A 19,136-nucleotide genomic window follows, 5' to 3' on the forward strand; every position below is an offset into this window, starting at 1 on the left:
CATTTGTTAAACATCTGTATCACTTTCATTGTTTTCTACTACAAAGAATGCTACAGTCATCCTCATACACACAGTTTTGGCTATTAATAAAGGAGAATTCTTAAAATGTTAATTGCTGAGCCAAAGTAGATGCCTGTTTTAAATGATGGGGGGGATAAATATTTGCCTTCTAAAGTTAATTTGTTTCCACCAACAGTGAATGAATGACTGTTTCTCCTCACCACCACCAGGCCTGATATGATTTTCATGACCGCCTACTAGTCTAGCGTAATTTATTTCACCAGTCTTTACCGCTGAACACTCAGGTTGTCTCCTTTTCCTCCCAGTTATAAACAAGACTGCGGTGAACATTTCAATAGATAAATCTTTCCACACATTCATGATTATTTCCTAAAGATAAGTTCCTGGAAGTAGAATTTCTGAGTCACAGGCTTTACACATCTTAAAGGATTTTGGATAGAGAAAACCAACTTATTCCACACAAAAAATAACTTCACCAGCTTATTCTCCGATGCGGCCTTTACAGAAATACTTTATTACGGAAAATTTCAAATACAAAAGAACAGAGACGATGACAATGGCTTCGCCCATATACTGATCACTCCGATTCAATGGGGATCCATGTGTGGCCAACCTGTTTCATCTCCAGCTCCTTAGACTGTGTCTGAATCAGATCCAAAGCGGGCGTGTTCAGTGTGTGCTTTGACGCGAGCAGTTGAGGATTCAGAAGCCAAGTCCGAGTCTCCCTTTTCAGAGGGTATCCTGGTGGGACTCTCCTGGGATCACAGCCCGAGGAAGCCCGCGTGCACTGTGCTATTTCATCCCCGGTGGAACCAGAGACCCTGCAGGAAAGGCCCGTTCAGCCCACTGCTGAGTGCTTCCCGGGCTTGGCTGAGTCTGCATCCCCCAGCCCAGCGGGCGCGTGTCACTCTTCATTTGAATGAAGCAGAGGCAGATAATGGAATTCATGGGCTCACGGGAAGTGCAAGCACCGTGATTTGTGTTTACAGCGATTGCTGCCGAGAAGGAGGCTCCTCTCTGGCCTCTGCTGAAATTTTGCAGGCTGATTGAATTTTGTAATACTAGTCAGTCACCTGGCATCAGCTCCGGATCGGCACAATCGGGGCAGGAAGACAAGCAATTTCCTTTAATAAGAAACTACCGTCATGGCCCCTTCTCCTCCCAGCTCCTGGGCACAGTGCATAGGGACCGGACCGGGAAGCCAACAGCACTCTTGCTGGGGCCTTGCTGTGAGGGGAGGGGGAGGGGACTTGGAGATGCAAGTCAGCCAATTTGCAGGCAAAGAGCAAGCCGAGACCTGTCTTCTAGACCAGAATAGGAAGTGGACGGGCGGCAAATACGCAAAGCTGATTTCCAAATGTCAGATGCAAAGCCCCCTCAGGCGTTCACGGCACGTATTCCCAAGATACCACATCAGCTCAGAGGTCGCGTGGCCTTGCTTTGAACCCTCTGCATGCTGACACCTGTGCCGTCCGAGTGCAGGGAAGGCCACAGGCTCTGAGCAAACCGCACTGCGTCTGAATCCCAATTCCACCATCTGATTGCTGAGCAACTTTGGGCAAGTTATTCATTGCGTCGTTCATGCACTCACTTGACAGAAAACGTTTTGAGTCCCATGTGGCTGGCACTCAGGACCCCATGGTGTGACCAAGGCATTGTTTCTGTTCTGATGGAGTTTGCAGTCGGAGTGGGGTGGGGGGGGAGGGAGTGCCATGCTGTGATAAATGTAAGAGCAGGGTGACAAGGGAGGGCATGGGAAAGAGGCCAGAGGTCTTCCTGGAGAAGGTGGCATCTCAGCTGGACTCGGAGAGCCAGTGAGAGTGCGCCTGCCGGCGTGAGGGTAGGGTCTGTGAGTGAGAGGGGACAGCGTCCAAAGGGTTGGAGAAAGAACTCAGAAGCACACTCTGGGGATGAACGCCGTGGAGGGCAGCTGGTGTGCCAGGGCTGGAGGGGCAGGGCGACAGCGACGGGGTGGCAGGAGCCAGGCCTTGAAGGGACATCCGGGGCAGATGCAGGACAATTCAGGAAACCTGCAGAGTGTCAAGCGAGGCAGGAGGCCAGGCTGGTGGAGGACAGGACGGGCTGTGGCTGCAGTGAGGTGGGCTGGTGGGGCGATGGCGAGGAGGCGGGTGGTGGCCGGGTGCCCGAACCACTGTGCCACGCTGTGGGGGCCACTTCACAGGTAAACGACCGGATTTGGTGACTGTGGGCTGTGACTCCGTGGCCACTGCCTGGGCCTCCGGTGGACGGTGGACAGTGGTCCATCCACAGGGACAGGCTGGGCCCCCGCGGCTGGTGCAGGAGAGGAGGGCGAGTCTGTGCTGAGTTTGTGAAGAGCTCCCACGGGTGACTGCCCCGGCGCTGGGGACTCAGAGGGTTGACTGTGAGTCTCCAACACACTGAGGGTCATCGGAGCCACATGAGCAGAGGCGATCGCCGGGAAGAGACTCCGTCAGCGAAGAGAGGAATGTCCTTATCGATGAAAGGGCCAAGGTCAGGGATGCAAGAAACAAGCCAGCTCCCATGGGGAAATGCCCAGGGGGCGGGCGATGGCATGGCCCTTCTCTTCACCTCCCTGTAGAGCCAGGGACAGCCTCGTCCCACCCAGTGCCCCGCTCAGACTTACCCATCTCCCCTTCGCTGCCTCTCTCTCTAATTTCATACCAGCTGGGAAAACCCAGCTGCCCGCCCTCCCTGTGTCCCAGAAAAAGAAAACGGGCCGCTTAAGACGTAAGCCCTGACCTCTGTCCCGTAGGGTCCAGGCGTGTCCCACACAAGCAGAATCTGAGTCAGAGACGGGGGCTGCCTGCCCCTCCAGGGATGAATCTGAAAGCCACGCTTTGCTCCATGAGACACAGGAGAGAAATCTGGTCAGGAAACTCCAGAAAACCATCGCTGGGCCATCTGTCTTCCCCTGAACTGCAGCCAGGGATCGCTCACCAAGTCGTGGACGGCAGCGGGGCAGCACGGCTGGACAGGGCCCGGGCCAGGGTGCAGGGCGCCGGGCCCTGTGCTTGGTGCCGGCAGCCGGCTGGCGGGCGACTCCCGGGTCAGCAGGACCAGATGACGCGAGGACAGGAGCATCAGCTCCCTGGCCGGCCCAGGTCGCTGGCTACTGAAAGGGACTTTCCATCTGATGGAACGTCGCGGGGCCGCACTGGCCGCTAAGCCCCGGCTCCGAGGAATGGCGGATCCCGAGGTCCTGGCTGGAGAGGACCGTGAGCTGAAAATGGACTGTTCCTGGGGCCGGAGCAGCCTCCTGAGACGCTCCCCTGCCCGGCTGCCGAGGTCTGACAGTGGGACCTTCCGCCTCCTCCTCCTCAGAGTCTGTTGAAAGCAAAGCCGGAACCATGGACGGTGCTTTCAAGGCAGGAAAAGGGAAGAAAGGAACACGCAGGCGGTGCCTCCATGAAGGGCAAAGTGTTTGTATTTATAAGGAGGCCCCTGACTCCCCCTCAGCACTCTGCCCTCCCCCCACCCCCCAACCCGGCTGCAGCTTGGCCGGCTGTTCTTGGCGGGCGTCCCCGGTTTACCTACCGGGATCCTGTGCCAGTGCCTGCATCACAGGCAGTTGTGGCTGAGCTAGAACCGGTTTTTGCAAGCGGTACTGTCCCCTTCCATCAGTTTGTCTCCATCGGTGTGCATGGGCTTATGTTTTCAGTTGAGGAGGAAGAAGGCAGGGGTTTATGGAGCTTCTTCCACCTGCCCCCTTGGTCTGGGTTTAGACCAAACTGGTGGAATTATTTGTGAGATTCTGGGTACCAGCTGGGATGCTTAGGACCCAGGTGACCCCAGGTGACAAGCTGTGGCCCGGGGCTGGGGAGGGGCCATTCTCCTCCCTCTGCATAGAACTCAGCGCTGAGGACCCACAGCCCTGGAAGGCTTCTTCCAGCAGCCAGGCTCAGGGCAGGTCCTGGGTGGTTGCTGTGGCTGGAAGCCAGGCCTGAGGCGCTCCTATGGCTGTTTCTAGAATTTACCAAGGGCCCCATGAAAGGGGCTAGGTCCTGCTTGGCCAAGTGAAGGGCTTGCTCAGATCATTGCATTGGGCGTAAGCATGCATGGGACCCTGTTTTATATTCCCAAACCAGGAGGCCCTGGGTCCTGGGAGGATGAACGTAGGCCCAGTTAGCACCACTCTCTCCGGCCACCGCTCTGGCTCCAGCTGAGCCTGGCGATGCCTGTCCAGGACCTGCTCTGGAAGAGCGGGAGGCATTTTCACAAATCACTCAAAGGAGGGTCTCTTAACCAGGGAGAGGAGCCAGAGCCCTGCTGCCTCTGGGGGGAGCAAGGAGGGTCAGGACGTGGGAGGGGGAGGAGCAGAGAGGTTGGCACTGGGGTGAGCAGAAGGAAAGGAAGACGAACAAGCATGGTCTTCGGTGGTTACTTCGAGGAACTGTTGCCGCTGATAGATTTTCAGTTTCCTAATAGCAGAGCCCTGACCTCTGAGCTCCCAAGGAGAACTTGGCAAAGCCAGAAAGCCTGCCCTGGAAGGGCTTCTTTCACTCCGGGATTTCAGCAGTGGGAGCGTTACCGTGGCGAGTTCTAGCCGAGGAACGAGCATACGCGCAGTGAAAAGGGGCCCAAGTTCAACAACACCAGGACACCCTGACGCCATGTGCCAGGAAGTCTCTGCCTGTGGTCCGGATGCCGACCTGATGAGAAGCCCTGCGGTGCTGGTTCACAGGAGACTTCCTCGGCCCCACCCAGGCCCCCGAATCCGGTCCCCGGCGGGCAGCCTACCCTTATGATGGCTCCCACACTGACAGGAACACACTGTATCCCACTGCTTGGTCTAAGCAGCAGCCACGAACCACTTGTGACCTTTTCAGCCAATTAAAATGAACTACAATTTAAAAATTCACCAGAAGATGGGTGGGTGGGAGGGGAGGCCTAGCTGTAGGTGACCTCAGGATGTTGGAAGACAGACAGGAGGTGGTCGCTCCATGGGAATTGGGAAGTCAGGCCCTAAGCCTCCTCCTCTGTCTTTCTTTTGTCTTTCTCTTTCCACCCCTCCTCCATTCCTCTGTGACCCTCCGTTCCCCTGTGACCCTCCGTTTCCCCTGTGACCCTCCGTTCCCCTGTGACCCTCCGTTCCCCTGTGACCCTCCGTTCCTCTGTGACCCTCCGTTTCCCCTATGACCCTCTGTTCCTCTGTGACCCTCCGTTCCCCTGTGACCCTCTATTCCTCTGTGACCCTCCGTTTCCCCTGTGACCCTCCGTTTCCCCTGTGACCCTCTGTTCCCCTGTGACCCTCCGTTCCTCTGTGACCCTCCGTTTCCCCTGTGACCCTCCGTTCCCCTGTGACCCTCCGTTTCCCCTGTGACCCTCTGTTCCCCTGTGACCCTCCGTTTCCCCTGTGACCCTCTGTTCCCCTGTGACCCTCCGTTCCCCTGTGACCCTCCGTTCCCCTGTGACCCTCCGTTCCCTCTGAGGAGTTCTCTCTCACGTGGCCCAAAAGTAGCCACCTCCACCCCTGTCGGAGTCTTCAGCTCCAGGACATGCCCTCAAAAGAGCGATGCAATTTTTCATTCTCTGTTATATCAAAAGCCATTGTTCTGTGTTGCACTTCGAGTAGGTCTTTCACCCATGCATGATTTTGTAATATCATGCATTGGTCACTTGGAAAATAGTGGTCCGAGGAGCTCTGCGGATCTTTTAAATGTTTCCTTATATAATATTAAAAAAAATCCATTCATTAATTTTACCACCAGTTTCACCAGAAAAGCCTTGGGATATGGGGAAGCTGTCAAGCTCACAGTGGTGGGTGCAGTTTTCCAAAAATAAGTTAAAAAAAAAAATCTCAAATGCTATCATTGGCAACAAATACCGTCAGCTGATTTCTTTGACGTGACAGGCTCACTTTGTTCATTTCAGAAAACGGCTGCCAAGTCCCTACGTCTGAATAACCACATTTTGTGTATCAGTGATCCTTTTAAGTAAAGATGGTGTCCGCGGTGTTTTTTGGTTTTTTCTTAAAGCTTAGTTCAGCTCACGACTCAGACCTGGCACACGGCGCCTCCCTCCAGCCACACCTCAGCACAGCAGGACTTTCTGCATACTTCCCAGATTGTCACACGGAATTCTAAAATACACGCGCTCGCTCACTCGCCAAGATGAATAAAGCTAAGAATTTTTACTGCTGCAGCGAGAACTTCCTTGAGGGAGACCGGCTGCTGTTCTCCCCGTGCGTGGCGGGGGCTGCGGGCTGCCGGCAGCGGGGACCTAAGTCTGTTAAGGGGCCGGTTTCACTGTCTGCTGCTCTGCACCGTCAGGGAGCCTCCCGCACAGTGACGCGGGCAGAGGACTTGGTACTAGTAGGAAAACAGCTTTGTCCATAACCCACACTTGGGAACCCCCGTCCTTTGGGGTGGATAGAAATGGCACATTTCTTTATTTTCTAAGTGAAATGAACTGGCTCGAGGAAGTTTGCTGTGCTTAATTTTCTGGAATTCTCTCTTTCTCTCTTGGGCTGGACAACTCAGGCACAGAAAACAGGCCAGGGCCTTGCTCGCCGCTGGTTGATTACTGCGCCTGCCCCACGCCCGCCAGGCCCTTGCAGAGGCAGGTGGCCCTGCTGGCAGCTCCCGCACCTGAGTCAGGCCGGCAAGGGGGGGCGGAAGGGTGTGCAGGAGGGGAGGCCCTCCCCAGTCTCCCCGCACTGTACCCAGTGCCCTGTCCTCAGAGACCCTTACCCTAAGCTCCCGCCTCCTCAAGGTGCTGCATTTTGTGTGGCTCAGGTCCTATCACTGAACCTGCAACTCTCCCTTCTCCCTCGTTCCTGTGTTTCCAACCATCCTCATGGGTCACGCCTTCCCCTTTCAATCCCTGACGCCTTCAGAACTTCTCTTCCCCAACAGTCTGATGCCCTGAACGGACCGAAGCCGGAAGGCCACGGCCCCCAGACGGTGCAAGAGTTTGCCTGCAGATGCTTCCATTTCTTTAAAATTCGAACTAGTTGTCAATGTTTAAAAATCAAGATATGCACAGACAACTGTGTCATCTGTCTTCTCGCGAAGCATCAGAGGGTCTCGCAGCCTCAGGTAAGATTTTGTCCAAGACACTCCCAGTCCCTCACCTTCTTGCTCACCCACTCATCTGCCTGACTTCATTAAGATTCCAGTTTGTCATCTCTGCCCAGCTCTTTGAAGAACAAAGGCTGGGAGGTTTAATCTTCTCCTACCTGGCAACCATAAACAAATTAGTTTTTTAATAACCAGCTATGGCCACGAAGACAGAGATAAGCTCACCTGATAAAATTTTATTAAAGGATTGTCTTAAGTCCGGCGGAGTATTGCCTGCTCAGGGGCTCTGGAGCTCTCCCTTGAGGTTCCACGGAGAACCACTGGACAACCACAGGTTATGCACAGCGACTGCAAACTCCTAAGAGCAAACCAGGAGTCCTTGGTGCAGCCCCCACGGCTAAGGGTGTCAGGGAGCGGACAACGCACAGCTGAGGAAGACCACGGTTGGATGAATATGGAACCAAGGCTGGAAATCATCACTGACTTCGGGGCTCTGCTCCACCAACTCGGTGCCCAGGGTAGACCACCCCCATCTAGCCCAGTGATGGCGAACCTATGACACGCATGTCAGAGGTGACACACAAACTCATTTTTTCGTTGATTTTTCTTTGTTAAGCGGCATTTAAGTATATAAAATAAATATCAAAAATATAAGTCTTTGTTTTACTATGGTTGCAAATATCAAAACATTTCTATATGTGACACGGCACCAGAGTTAAGTTAGGGTTTTTCAAAATGCTGACACACCGAGCTCAAAAGGTTCACCATCACTGATCTAGCCTGAGCATGCCCTACATTAAGTCTTCTCAAAACGCATCCGTGTAAGCTGTTCTTATCCAGTGGGCAGGAGGGAATAATTTTAGCCAGCTCTTCCCCGGTGGAAGCAGGCCCTGTCTGGGTGGGTGTGTGCTATGCTCAATGCCTTGGTGAAACCACAAGGTGTTTCTGGCCACCAGCCCCTGCCACGGTCCGTGCCTAGGCCAGAGCCAGGGCTCAGACCTGATGTAAGCCATTGGATGAGGCAGCTCAGGGATCGGGCAGTGGGGGCGGGGCGAGTTCAAACGCAGTATCACCGTTGCTTTTCTCCCTTCTTTTGTATAAAAAGATCAATCTCATGTCTAATTCATTTGAAAATCCTCCACTTCCCTGTGTGCGTTTTTGGTAAAAATAGAAGTCTCTGAGGATTTCGGGCTCCTGCTGAATTTTATGAGCAGCTTTTCAAGGCTTGGTAACCAGGTTCTTCTGATCTTGCCTTGAGTGAATTAAGCACCAGTGGGAGGCTGGCTTTCCGGGTGACTGGTTCGTAAAAGACTTTCAGGGTTGGAGGTAGGAGGCTTTTAAGGTCATTTAATCAATTTTCAGATCACAGGAAACACAGCAAAATGAACAAGTTGGGAAGAAGTTGGCCTCGTGAGCCCCTGCTCTTATCCCTCCCTCCTTCCTCCCTCCCCTCCCTCTCTCCTTCCTTCCTCCCCTCCCTCTCTCCTTCCTTCCTCCCCTCCCTTTCTCCTCCCTCTCTCCTTCCTCCCTCCCCTCCCTCTCTCCTTCCTTCCTCCCCTCCCTCTCTCCTTCCTTCCTCCCCTCCCTTTCTCCTCCCTCTCTCCTTCCTTCCTTCCTTCCTCCCTTCCTCCCCTCCCTCCTTGCAAGGTAAGCCAAGGGCCACATCTCTAAGTAGTTTAACCAAGTGTTCAATAAAATATATTCTCTCATCCTACTTTGACAAATATATCTTCAAAACAGCAAACTAAAAATATATAAAGCTACAGTTTTTATATGACTGAATTTAGCCTAGTATCAAAGATGACTGACAAGTTATTATGCATGTCTTGGTTGATGGGCTAGTGATATTGGGGTAAGCAATGAAATGAAAGCATACTTAATTAAGTAATTACTACATATTTATTCCATTCATTTTATCTTTTATGTTTTCATTTCAGCAAATTACTAATTATGTTGTTATACAACCGAGATATTCACATCGTGTGTGTTCCATTGGTGATAATGATCTGGATTGAAAAAACAAGATGTGATTGTATTCAAAGTGTCCAAAAATCTCTGCATATTTTCCAGCACAGAGCACAGATCAAACTAAAGGTAGGCTTTTGAACATGTCTTTTTCCAAAAAAAAGAGAAGTATTTCTTGTAATATATTAAATTTAGGGCAAAATACAAATTATCATTAATGAATATAAACATGTTTAATCAAAATTATTTAAATCAAGTGAAGCAAAACTATTCCCACAATTCTACTCTGCAATATCCACATGGTTGCCAGTGTAAACAAAACCAGTAAACCAGTAACCCTCTTCACACACATGATGTCTAGACCGACGGTTCTCCACCCAACAGCGTCTGGAGAGACCTTGGTTGATACAACATGCTACTGGTGTCCAGTGGGGAGAGGCCAGCGATGCAGCTGACCATCCCACAATGTGGAGGAGAGTCCCCACAATGTGGAGGAGTGTCCCCACAACCAAGAATGAGCCAGCCTACGATGTCAACAGTGCCACGGCTGAGAAACCCGGTGATGCCCGCGTCCGCACGCATCCGCACCCACTCGGGAGGAACAGGAGCTGTTTCATGTTGCAGGGTGTTCCTTACTTGCTAGGTGCAATTGTTGTGAATTCTACCCTAATTACAGGTAACTCTGGGATCGCTAATTGGAACATGAAGAGAAGCAAGAAATCGGACATGCAACGCATGATGCATTATGCAAGAATCTACCGCGTTCTTGCTCGGTGAGAGGAAGGTTTGACATATTAATTCATTTGTCTTTTCTTTTACCTCAGCGCTTCTGCCAATCAATCGCCCCTTCCCCAGTGAACACACATTCTGAAATAACGCCCAGCTTCCAACATCAGAAGCAGCCCGCCCACGGTGCACGTGCACACACAGCCACCTTGGGTTTCAAGGATGGAAGACAAGACATAGAGAACCGTTGTCTTGGGGCCTGAATGGTGACCTCCAAGGGGGTGTGTAAGGTCATGGGTCAGGCTGTAGATCCCGAGTGACAGGGGCGGCGGGTTTTCCTTCGTAAAGGTAGGTTGGGGGGTGTTTGCGGGGGGGAGGGGGGCTCTGGAGCATGAGGCCCAGCACAGGGGCAAGGAGAGGCACGTCCCATTGCCAACCCTGGGTTCTGAGCAGGATCACGAGAGAGCTGAGAGGCTGTTCATATCAGATCGTTAGCAGTTTCCCAACTCTTTTGCAGAACAGCATGCGGCCTGGCTGCCAAAATATTAGGATTGAAAGCAGCTGGCAAAAATGTTCAGTGAGGAAGTGAGCCTGCTGGGAGCAGCCAAGGAAAAGTTCCTCTCAGGCTGTGATCAGAGAGGGAACCGGGCCCCGGGACTGCACCCGGTCAGATGGGGGGGTCCTCTGACCCCAGACCCCAGGGCCCCTTTGAAGCAGCTGTGCTCCGGGACCTGTGCTTACTGCAGGGCCTGTCTGGGGCCGGGGCCTGCGGAGACCCTGTCACGGCCCTAAAGAAATTCCCAGCTTAATAGTAAAGTTATTCAGCCTATGTTTAATGAAATTGGAAAATAAAGAGCAGACACAAACCCACCTCTATATAACCTCAGCTAATATTTCCAAAGAGACGGGTCCCAGGGGAGATTAGGTGACAGCCGCGTGTGTAGCGGAGTGTTGAGAGGAGAGGAGACCTGTGGGCTTCCTGACATTTCATCCCGCACCCTTTCACACACAGCCTGTCACTGATCCTCGCTGCCCCTCAGCACACCAGCCAGCGGGTCTCCTATTTCCACTGTACAGGTGAGGACACGGACTTTGAAAGGTAGAGTAACTTGATCAGGATGGCACAGCCGGTAGGCGCAGACCCCAGCGTGAAGCTGGTCTTTTGGCTCGAAGAACAACGCTCTTTCCAGCGACATCAGCGTTTCGGGCTGTGGACCCCAGCGATTTCAGTTATTGTAAGGGGTTCATGAATCTAATGCACAGTATGTGCCATCTGTCACCTCAACCAGTAGATTATAACCACCATCCTGTGACAAGGGCCTGGAGTTCTGGACACTGTAGAGTCTGGGAACCACCTCGTCACCCAGGCTGTATCATCACCATCTGGCAGGAAGTGATACCTTTACACCAGAGACACTGGGCACTCCATTCCCAGGAGTGGAGACAACTAGGATTGTGGCACAAACGCTTGGTGTATGTTTTGTGATGCATAACGGATTTGTAATCCAGATAGAGATCTAGAGAACCCTACGCATAGTAGGTGCTCAGGAAATTGTGTCAACTGACCAAGTGCCTGGCCGAATCGGAGGAGAGGAGCAGTCAATTGCTAACGGGAAAACTGGCCTCCTGATGGTGTTTAGGGTGGGGAATCAGCAAGCACAGCCCTCACCTATTAGGGAAAAAGAAATGGAAACCAACAGTGAGAGCATTTAGCACGTTGGTAAACACTGCAAAGCTGTTGTTTTTGGAATAGCACAACCACGCAGTCTCATCGGAGGTTCTAATAGGAACAGAAAAGAAATAAGGCCAATTTCCTTTCTGTAATTAGTAACACATTTTTAAAGCACCCCGTCGGGCGCTAAGTCCTTTTCAATCACTAGGAGTTTGATCATTCATTCGTTCATTCGTTCATTCAACACATGCTCACTGTGTCTTACATGCCAGGCACTCATCTAGGTGTTGGGGATATAACAGTGAACAAAGCGGACAAGGCAGCTTGCCTTGTAGACAACAAAGACATTAAAAATAAACCACGTAGTCGACCAGATGGCAGGGCGTGCTACGGAGACCACGAGGCAGGGAAGGGGAACATGAGGGAACTTGCCGTGTTAAACGGGATGGTCAGGAAGGAACGCCTCACTGAGGAGGTGGTGGAGGAGCCAAACCTGAGGATGAGGAGAGGAGGAAGCACGTCAAGCAGGCAGGCGTGTGCTAGAAGCAGCAGGAAACCACTGTGGAGAGAGCGGCTGGGAATGAGTGGCCTGGGGAGTGGGTGGAGACCACAGAGCGCAGACAACGGGGAGTCACGTGACGTTTCAAGAGGCCTCTGCGATTTCAACTGCACCAAAGGCTGTGGGAGACTGAGCAAGACGAGGACTGACAATTGACCTAACAGGGCGGCAATGGTGAGCTGGATGCAAACAGTTCCGAAGGAAGGGGATGGGGTGACCGACAGCTTGGCGTTGGATGTTTAAGAGAAACAGGGGGAAATGTGTGTGGTGACTCCAGACAACTCTGACGGAGTGTGGGAAGGGGAGAGAGCGTGTTGTGGAGGGGGCTGCTGCAGCATGTTTATATCCTGATAGGATGGTCCAACAGGAGGGAAAATGGATGGTTTGAGATGGGGAAGAATTGCTGGGGAAAGTCCTTGAGTGGGAGAAAGGAGCTTGGGTGCAGAGCACAGGTGTAGAGGCGGGCGGGCCTCGGATGGGAGCACAGGTGAGTCCTGGGTCAATAGGAGAGCGGATCGTGGGCTCAGCCGCAGGCAGGAGGTGATGCGCTGGGGGGTGAAATAGGAAGCGAGGTCACAGGCTACAGTGGGGGAGGGAGAGGGGCTGGAGGTGTGAGAGGAGACATCCCTCCCAGGTCAGTCTGAGGATTAACTGAGATGCCTTGACCACCAGGCCTGGCAAGGGGGAGATAGTTACAAATATTAGTGCTTTTCCCTGGAACTGGGAGGAATTCCTCTACTGTCTTCATGGCTATCAATACAATTTGATTTTTAAATTATACGTATTATTATCATTACACTTCATGTTCAATATTAAAAATTACAGAAAACGCAGGAAAGTATAAAGAAAAAAATCACTTGTAATCTCTCCTCAAAGAAAACAGCTATGATAGTTGTGTGAGCATCTTCCCAGCCACCTTTTCTAGGACTATATAGTCTATACTAGAGGCCCGATGCACAAAATTTGAGCAGGTGTAGGCCTTCCTTTCCCCCGGCTGCCGGCACCGGCTTCCCTCCGGCACCTGGGACCCAGGCTTCCCTTGCAGCCCCGGCTTCGTCCAGAAGGTCGTCCAGAAGGATGTCCGGTCTAATGAGCATATTACGCTTTTATTATTATAGATACATTTTTGCCTGCAGTCTTTTTCACTTCACATTGTGTTTCACTCATTTCCCGAGCACACAGTGGAGTACGCAGATGTTGTATTAGAAAGCTGTACACCTGACAGTTACATAATGGTATTCACCAACATTACCCCAATAGATTTACTTTCAAAAGAAGGGTTTCCACTGACAGGTTTTTCCTCAAACCAAACTGATGTCAACAGATGAAAAGAAGTTTAACGTCCCAAGTCATCAGGGGAACGCAGATTAAAATAATCAATCCTGAAGACTTAGCAAAGGTCTTAAAAATGGTCGGGCAGGGTGATCTGCTAGGCTGCTGGCAGAAATGCAAATTAGTGCACCCTTTCCGGAAGACCGTCGGCAATAGGTGTCAAGAGTCTTAAAATGTTCCTGTCCTTTGACTCAATTGCTAAGAACTTCTCCTAAAAACTCACCGGAGTGTGGAGATTTCTCTGCGAAAGATGTCCATTGCATTGTTAGTGATACATGTGAAAAATTGGTATCGATGTCAATGTCCCCAATAGGAACATTTTAAGATAAATGTGGAGCAACCACATGATGGAATGCTGTAGCACTATTTCAGAAATCACATTTTTGGACGCTACCAAATGACATGGGAAATGAGTGAAATCAAGCCTCAGAGGTAGAAGGAACCACAGCCACACAGCTCTGCTAATTAGAAAGAGCAAATTGAATCAGCGTTGGTGATCAGCCTTATGGGTTTTCCGTGGGAAATGTTCACGCCCAGCAGGCACTCCCTTCCCCGAGTCTCTTGGGGACCAGGGGCTATTTCTGACACCTGCCTGGGAGAAACGTCATTCAGAGAACAGACCTGCTCCGAGCTCCCCCAGCGGGACGTCCTGAGCACAGCTGGACGATGCCCTGTGCTCTGAGCTCCGGGATTACCTGTGCCTCGGCCGCCTGCCCATCGGCTGGGATGATGGAAAATTATTCCCTCTTGACTGGAGCTGTCAATATGAGTCATTTAAGCCGAGCAAATTACTTCAACCATCGAGAATTTCCTAAATGACAGCAGAGGTGCTGGATAGACCACAGTGGCTGAGATCTTGGGCCCTGGGTTCAAATGTAAGACTGTTTGAGTCCTAACTCCACTGGGCCCTAGACTCTGAGCATGAGGTCTGCCTCCTGGAGCCCGTGCCTAGTGGATAACAACAGGGTTGACCTCCAGGGCAGGCGGAGGGGGTCGGTGAGGACACACACAGCCGGGCACACAGCAAGGCGGCAGTGGGTGGTAGCTGCTGCTGCTAGGAACGTGCCAGGTGTCTGCAGCCACCATATCTGATAGGTGGGTACACTGTGATGGAGCCTTTCTTGGGCTGATAACACTCTGCAACAGGAAATAAGGAAGGCAGTCTGTCCAGTTGGTTGAGCAACCTCCCGTGCACCAAAAGGTCACGGTTTGATTCCCAGTCGGGGCACATGCCCAGGTTGTGGGCTCGATCCCCAGGAGGGGGCGTGCAGGAGGCAGCCAATCGATGTTTCTCTCTCTAAAAAAACACCAAACACCAATAAAAACATTTGTTTTAAAAAGGTGAGGTGTCATTTGTCAGTTGGGGTGACAAACCAGCAGGACGTACTATATTAAACTCCACCTGTGCCCGGTGTCAGTGGCATGAGGTCATCATAGTGAGCGTCAACGTGGTGATCGGTCCCCGCCCTTCCCAGAGTTCCCCCAGTGAGACCCTCCTTGTCTATTTCATCTTGCTCACCCATTTGGAAAGAGGTCTTCTTCTCCTTTATACTAAATTGGCAAGTCATTATTGTAGCAAAAATACCTGCTCTAACCAGTCAATCTGTCTCTCCACAGTAAATTATTATTATGTACTTGGCTTAAAAGGCCCATGCTGTTGTAATTTGTAAATGCCAGATGGAGCAGAACAATAAAGCTGGAAGCAATAGAATGACATCTTATGTTTACACGGTGCATTTATTTTTCAAGTACACAGTATGTCAGCATGCTGCTCCCTAACCTCCCTTGGCCAAGAAATGCTGCGTTTTTATTCTATCTGGAACTATAAATTCTCATGTCCCTTTGGAAATCTCCATCTTCAGACTCTGGTGACAGGGACGCCGGGTGGAGCCAGACCTGCTGGGGGTGGGGGCTGTCTCTCTACAAACACGTGCCCCTGACCTCAAAGGGGCAGCTTCTTTATTACGGCCGTTTATTATTTACAAAGTGCTGCAGGTGCACACGGCATTTTCTGAGACACAAAGACGAGGTCCCTGCCCCATCCAGCGTTTCATCTGTCTGATCTGAGCCGTGGGGGCGCGAGGCAAGCAGCCGGCAGAGCTGAGAGCGGTGTCTGCGGTGTCAGGCGGGAGGAGGGATTTCTGAGGAAATTTTCAAGGGGAAAGTCCGGTGCGTGAAACCCGAAGCATCACTCCAGGGTCCAGAAGAGGTTGAGTGCTGTCCTGTGTTCCAGCCCGGGGGAGAGAAATTCTGCCCGTGTGCTGGGCACAGCTGGGGACAAATAAGTGGAAAGACTAATGCTCTGTTGGTCGCAAGGCTTCTAAACTGTCCTGTGCCTCCCTGTCCCCTGCTTTCCTGCAAGTTGTCTTGTTTTCTTCTGTTTTGTTTTGGGGAGTGATCATGGCAGGGAGATGCATTAGTCTTTAAAAATGTATTATTATTAATTCACATGTAGCTTAAGCAGGTTCATTTTCCTCCTCAAAAAGGGTAACTTTTCAGGTATTTGGATCCCAATCTTGAGCCACCCTCTGCCGCTGGTCACTGACTCCTCTTCTGTCCGTATCTGTCTCAGCCAGGCCAGCCCTAACAGTACCTCCCAGGCCCTGCATGCTGCCATCACCTGCCTGCGTCCTCCTCCCACCCACCCGATGGTCACTCACTGAGGAGCTCTGAAAAGCTGAACAAAATCCCCCCGAAGCTATAGGCCAACAGGGATGAGGAGGTGAAAAAGCAGTGAGGTTGCGGCCAACGCTGCCCTCTCCCGTGAGAGGAGACAGAGGGTTTGGTGATGGGAGACGCCCTGGGTTCCCACCTTCTGGAACAAGGGCTCACATTCTAGGAAGGCTCAGAGATGGAGACTTGCCCTGGGCTCTGGAGAAACTGATCACGTACTTGGCATAGGATTCTTCCTGCTCAGAGCTCAGGGCTTAGTCCAATACCAGGCAAGTTTTGCAGCCAGAAACAGATAGAAATTTGGCTGAGCAGCACTAGCGAGAGCTAAATAGATTCTGTAATGTCTCGAATATGCACCAGATGGCTCTGCTTCTTACCAGCCATGTCAGGCTGGCTAACAAAGTCTGCTGCCCTCCACCATCCCTGGTATCCTCATCACCATCATCCTCCCATCCCCACCGCCATTATCACATCACCACCATCCCCATCATCATCATCACCATCACCACCATCCCCATCATCATCATCACCATCACCACCATCCCCATCATCATCATCACCATCATCCCCATCCCCATCCCCATCATCATCACCACCATCCCCGTCATCATCATTATCACCATCACCACCATCCCCATCCCCATCCCCATCATCATCACCATCACCATCACCACCATCCCCATAATCATCACCATCATCCCCATCCCCATCATCATCACACCATCCCCATCCCTATCATCACCATCACCATCATCCCTATAATCCTCCTCACCATCATCCCCATCAACATCATCCCCATCCCCATCATATGTTATTAAAATCCCTCTGGTTCCCGTGTTCTGCAGAGTACTCGAGTCTGATGTTTAGTTGAGAACATTTCCTCCCTTCCTCCCCGTTTTCCATCCTTCAGCCCCCATGTCCCAGTGGTGTTTGTGGTGGGTTATGGTTTCCTCCACAATCTTCCTCTCTCCCCTGGCCTCCCCATTTCCCACCACCACCTCACCCTGCTCCTTCATCGTATCCCCTTCCACTCTTTGTATTCCCTTCCACTCACAACTATAAACCCACTTTTGACCACCGTGTTCACTGTACAGATTTCAAGGAGCCCCTCCCCCATGCTAATTCAGGAGGTCTAATGGTGGCTCATAGTTATTTGTATTTTAACAAGTTCCCTTGCTGATTGTCTAATGCCCCAGGCTTTGAAAAATGCTGCTCTACGCTCTCTCCTTCCTATAAGAGCCAAATACTTAGTCTTTCAATTTCCTCCTTTTCAGGGGCACAGAGAGATGCCTGCCACCTCCGGGCCTGGCCCAGAAGCTTCTACCATCCCCTCTTCCAAGCTCTTGTCCTTCCTGCTGGCTGGAAAGGTGACCAGGAGAGCAACAGAAGCCACAGGCCAAAGACAGAGGGGCCGCCCTCAGCCAGGGCCCCGACGGACGGTGGGAGAATGTCCCGCTCCCTACGGAAGGGGAGCCTCTCCAGACTGTTACGTGACAGAGAATAAATATGTACACAGAGGTGGGCAAAAGTAGGTTGACTGTTGTAATACAAATAAGCAATACAGTAACTAATAAATAATACAAGAATAAACTCTGTGGTTTGCACACTCACAGCTGCAAACCCATTTTGACCACCCTCTTCTCCTCTGAGCTTTTGTGGGTCTCGACACCGAACTCGCTCGCCTCGGAGGCACTGGGTTGGCTGGTTTAGCAGCCGCACCCAGAGAACAGCGACTGATGCACCAACATGGACTTGGAAGAACACCAGGGCCGTGCCCAGGGCTCAGCCCTGGATGCTGACGCTGGTAATTTTAAGCAATAATTCAGACAAAGCTGTGGACCCATACTTATTAGATTTAAAGATGACACAATACTGAGCAAGCTAGCTGGTCAAATTCAACAAGGTCTCAAGAAGCTAAAAATAGCTGGTGATATTTCCTGAGCACTTCATGGAAGCCAGGCTCTTGGGGAAATGCTTTCCATACTTGATCTTGCTTAGCCCCTGTGGTAATCCTATGATGTAGGAATATTGTCTCCCTTTCCAAGATGGGGAAGCAGAATCTTTGAGAAACTCAGTACAGAGCTGGTAAATGACAGCACTGAGATTTGAACTTGGAGTCTGGCCTAAGCACTGTGTTGAGGATAACCTTTGTCCGGGTGTCTGGGACAGTCCTGTCTAGGCCTGTTGCCTCCCTGTGATTATTAATAGCAAGACTAGCACCCCTTTCACTCTAACAAGTGTCCTGATTTGGATGATAAATGATACGGTCGCCTTAGTGAATCTGCCCAGTCTCAAACGGACAAGGTAAGGTTTAGGGGAAACCAATGTAGTGCTCTACACATCAAATGTTCAAACATGGAAGATCCAGTGGATTTTTTCTTGATTACATACATGGAGCCAATAGTATGATGAGGCTGCAAAAACAGCATTGGAAACTTACATGTCATCATTAACATGGTGAGTCCAGAAAGAAGTTCCAGATGGTTCTATTATACATGGTGCTGGACAGCCCACAGCAAGACTGCCGAGGTCTCTTTAAGAACCACGTTTTGAAGGGACCCCATGAACTGGAGCCCACCCAGAGGCTGATGGGCTAATGCAGCACCAGGAGACAAGCCACCCGAGGGCTGGGTGAGGGCATGGGACGCTCTTGCCTGGCGTTGAGCAGACTTTGAGGATGTGGGAACTTGTCCTCATATATCCCATGGCTGCCACGTGGGGGCGGGATCAGGCTGATGCCAGGGACTCCAGATGGCAGACCCAGGGCTCGGTGGAATGACAAGGAAGCAGATTCCAGCTCCGTTGCAGGAAGAACTTTCTAACAATCTGAGCTGTCTGACAATGTGCCTGCTTCTCAACGGATGGAGCAGCCGGTCCCTGGCTCCTTCAAGCCAAGGCGGCTAGACCTCAGCCAGAGACATAGCAGTGGTGGCTCCTGCCCTGGGGGTGGGGTCCAACCGGATGACCTCATGCTTCTCCCTCAACTTCTGTGATTCCAACGGCAGGAATAGAAAGAGATTATGGCAGGGCATGGAATTTATTCAGAGTGTGAGTAGAGGAACCAATCACAGCCTGGATTTTTTTTTTAAAGGCAAGTGGACAAATGGCCTAAATCTGTGCCTCTGAGTGGCCCCCTGGCCGCTAACCAGAGTTACTAGACCTTCTA

This window comes from Myotis daubentonii, chromosome 18, assembly GCF_963259705.1.
Source record: "Myotis daubentonii chromosome 18, mMyoDau2.1, whole genome shotgun sequence".
NCBI classification, from domain to species: domain Eukaryota; kingdom Metazoa; phylum Chordata; class Mammalia; order Chiroptera; family Vespertilionidae; genus Myotis; species Myotis daubentonii.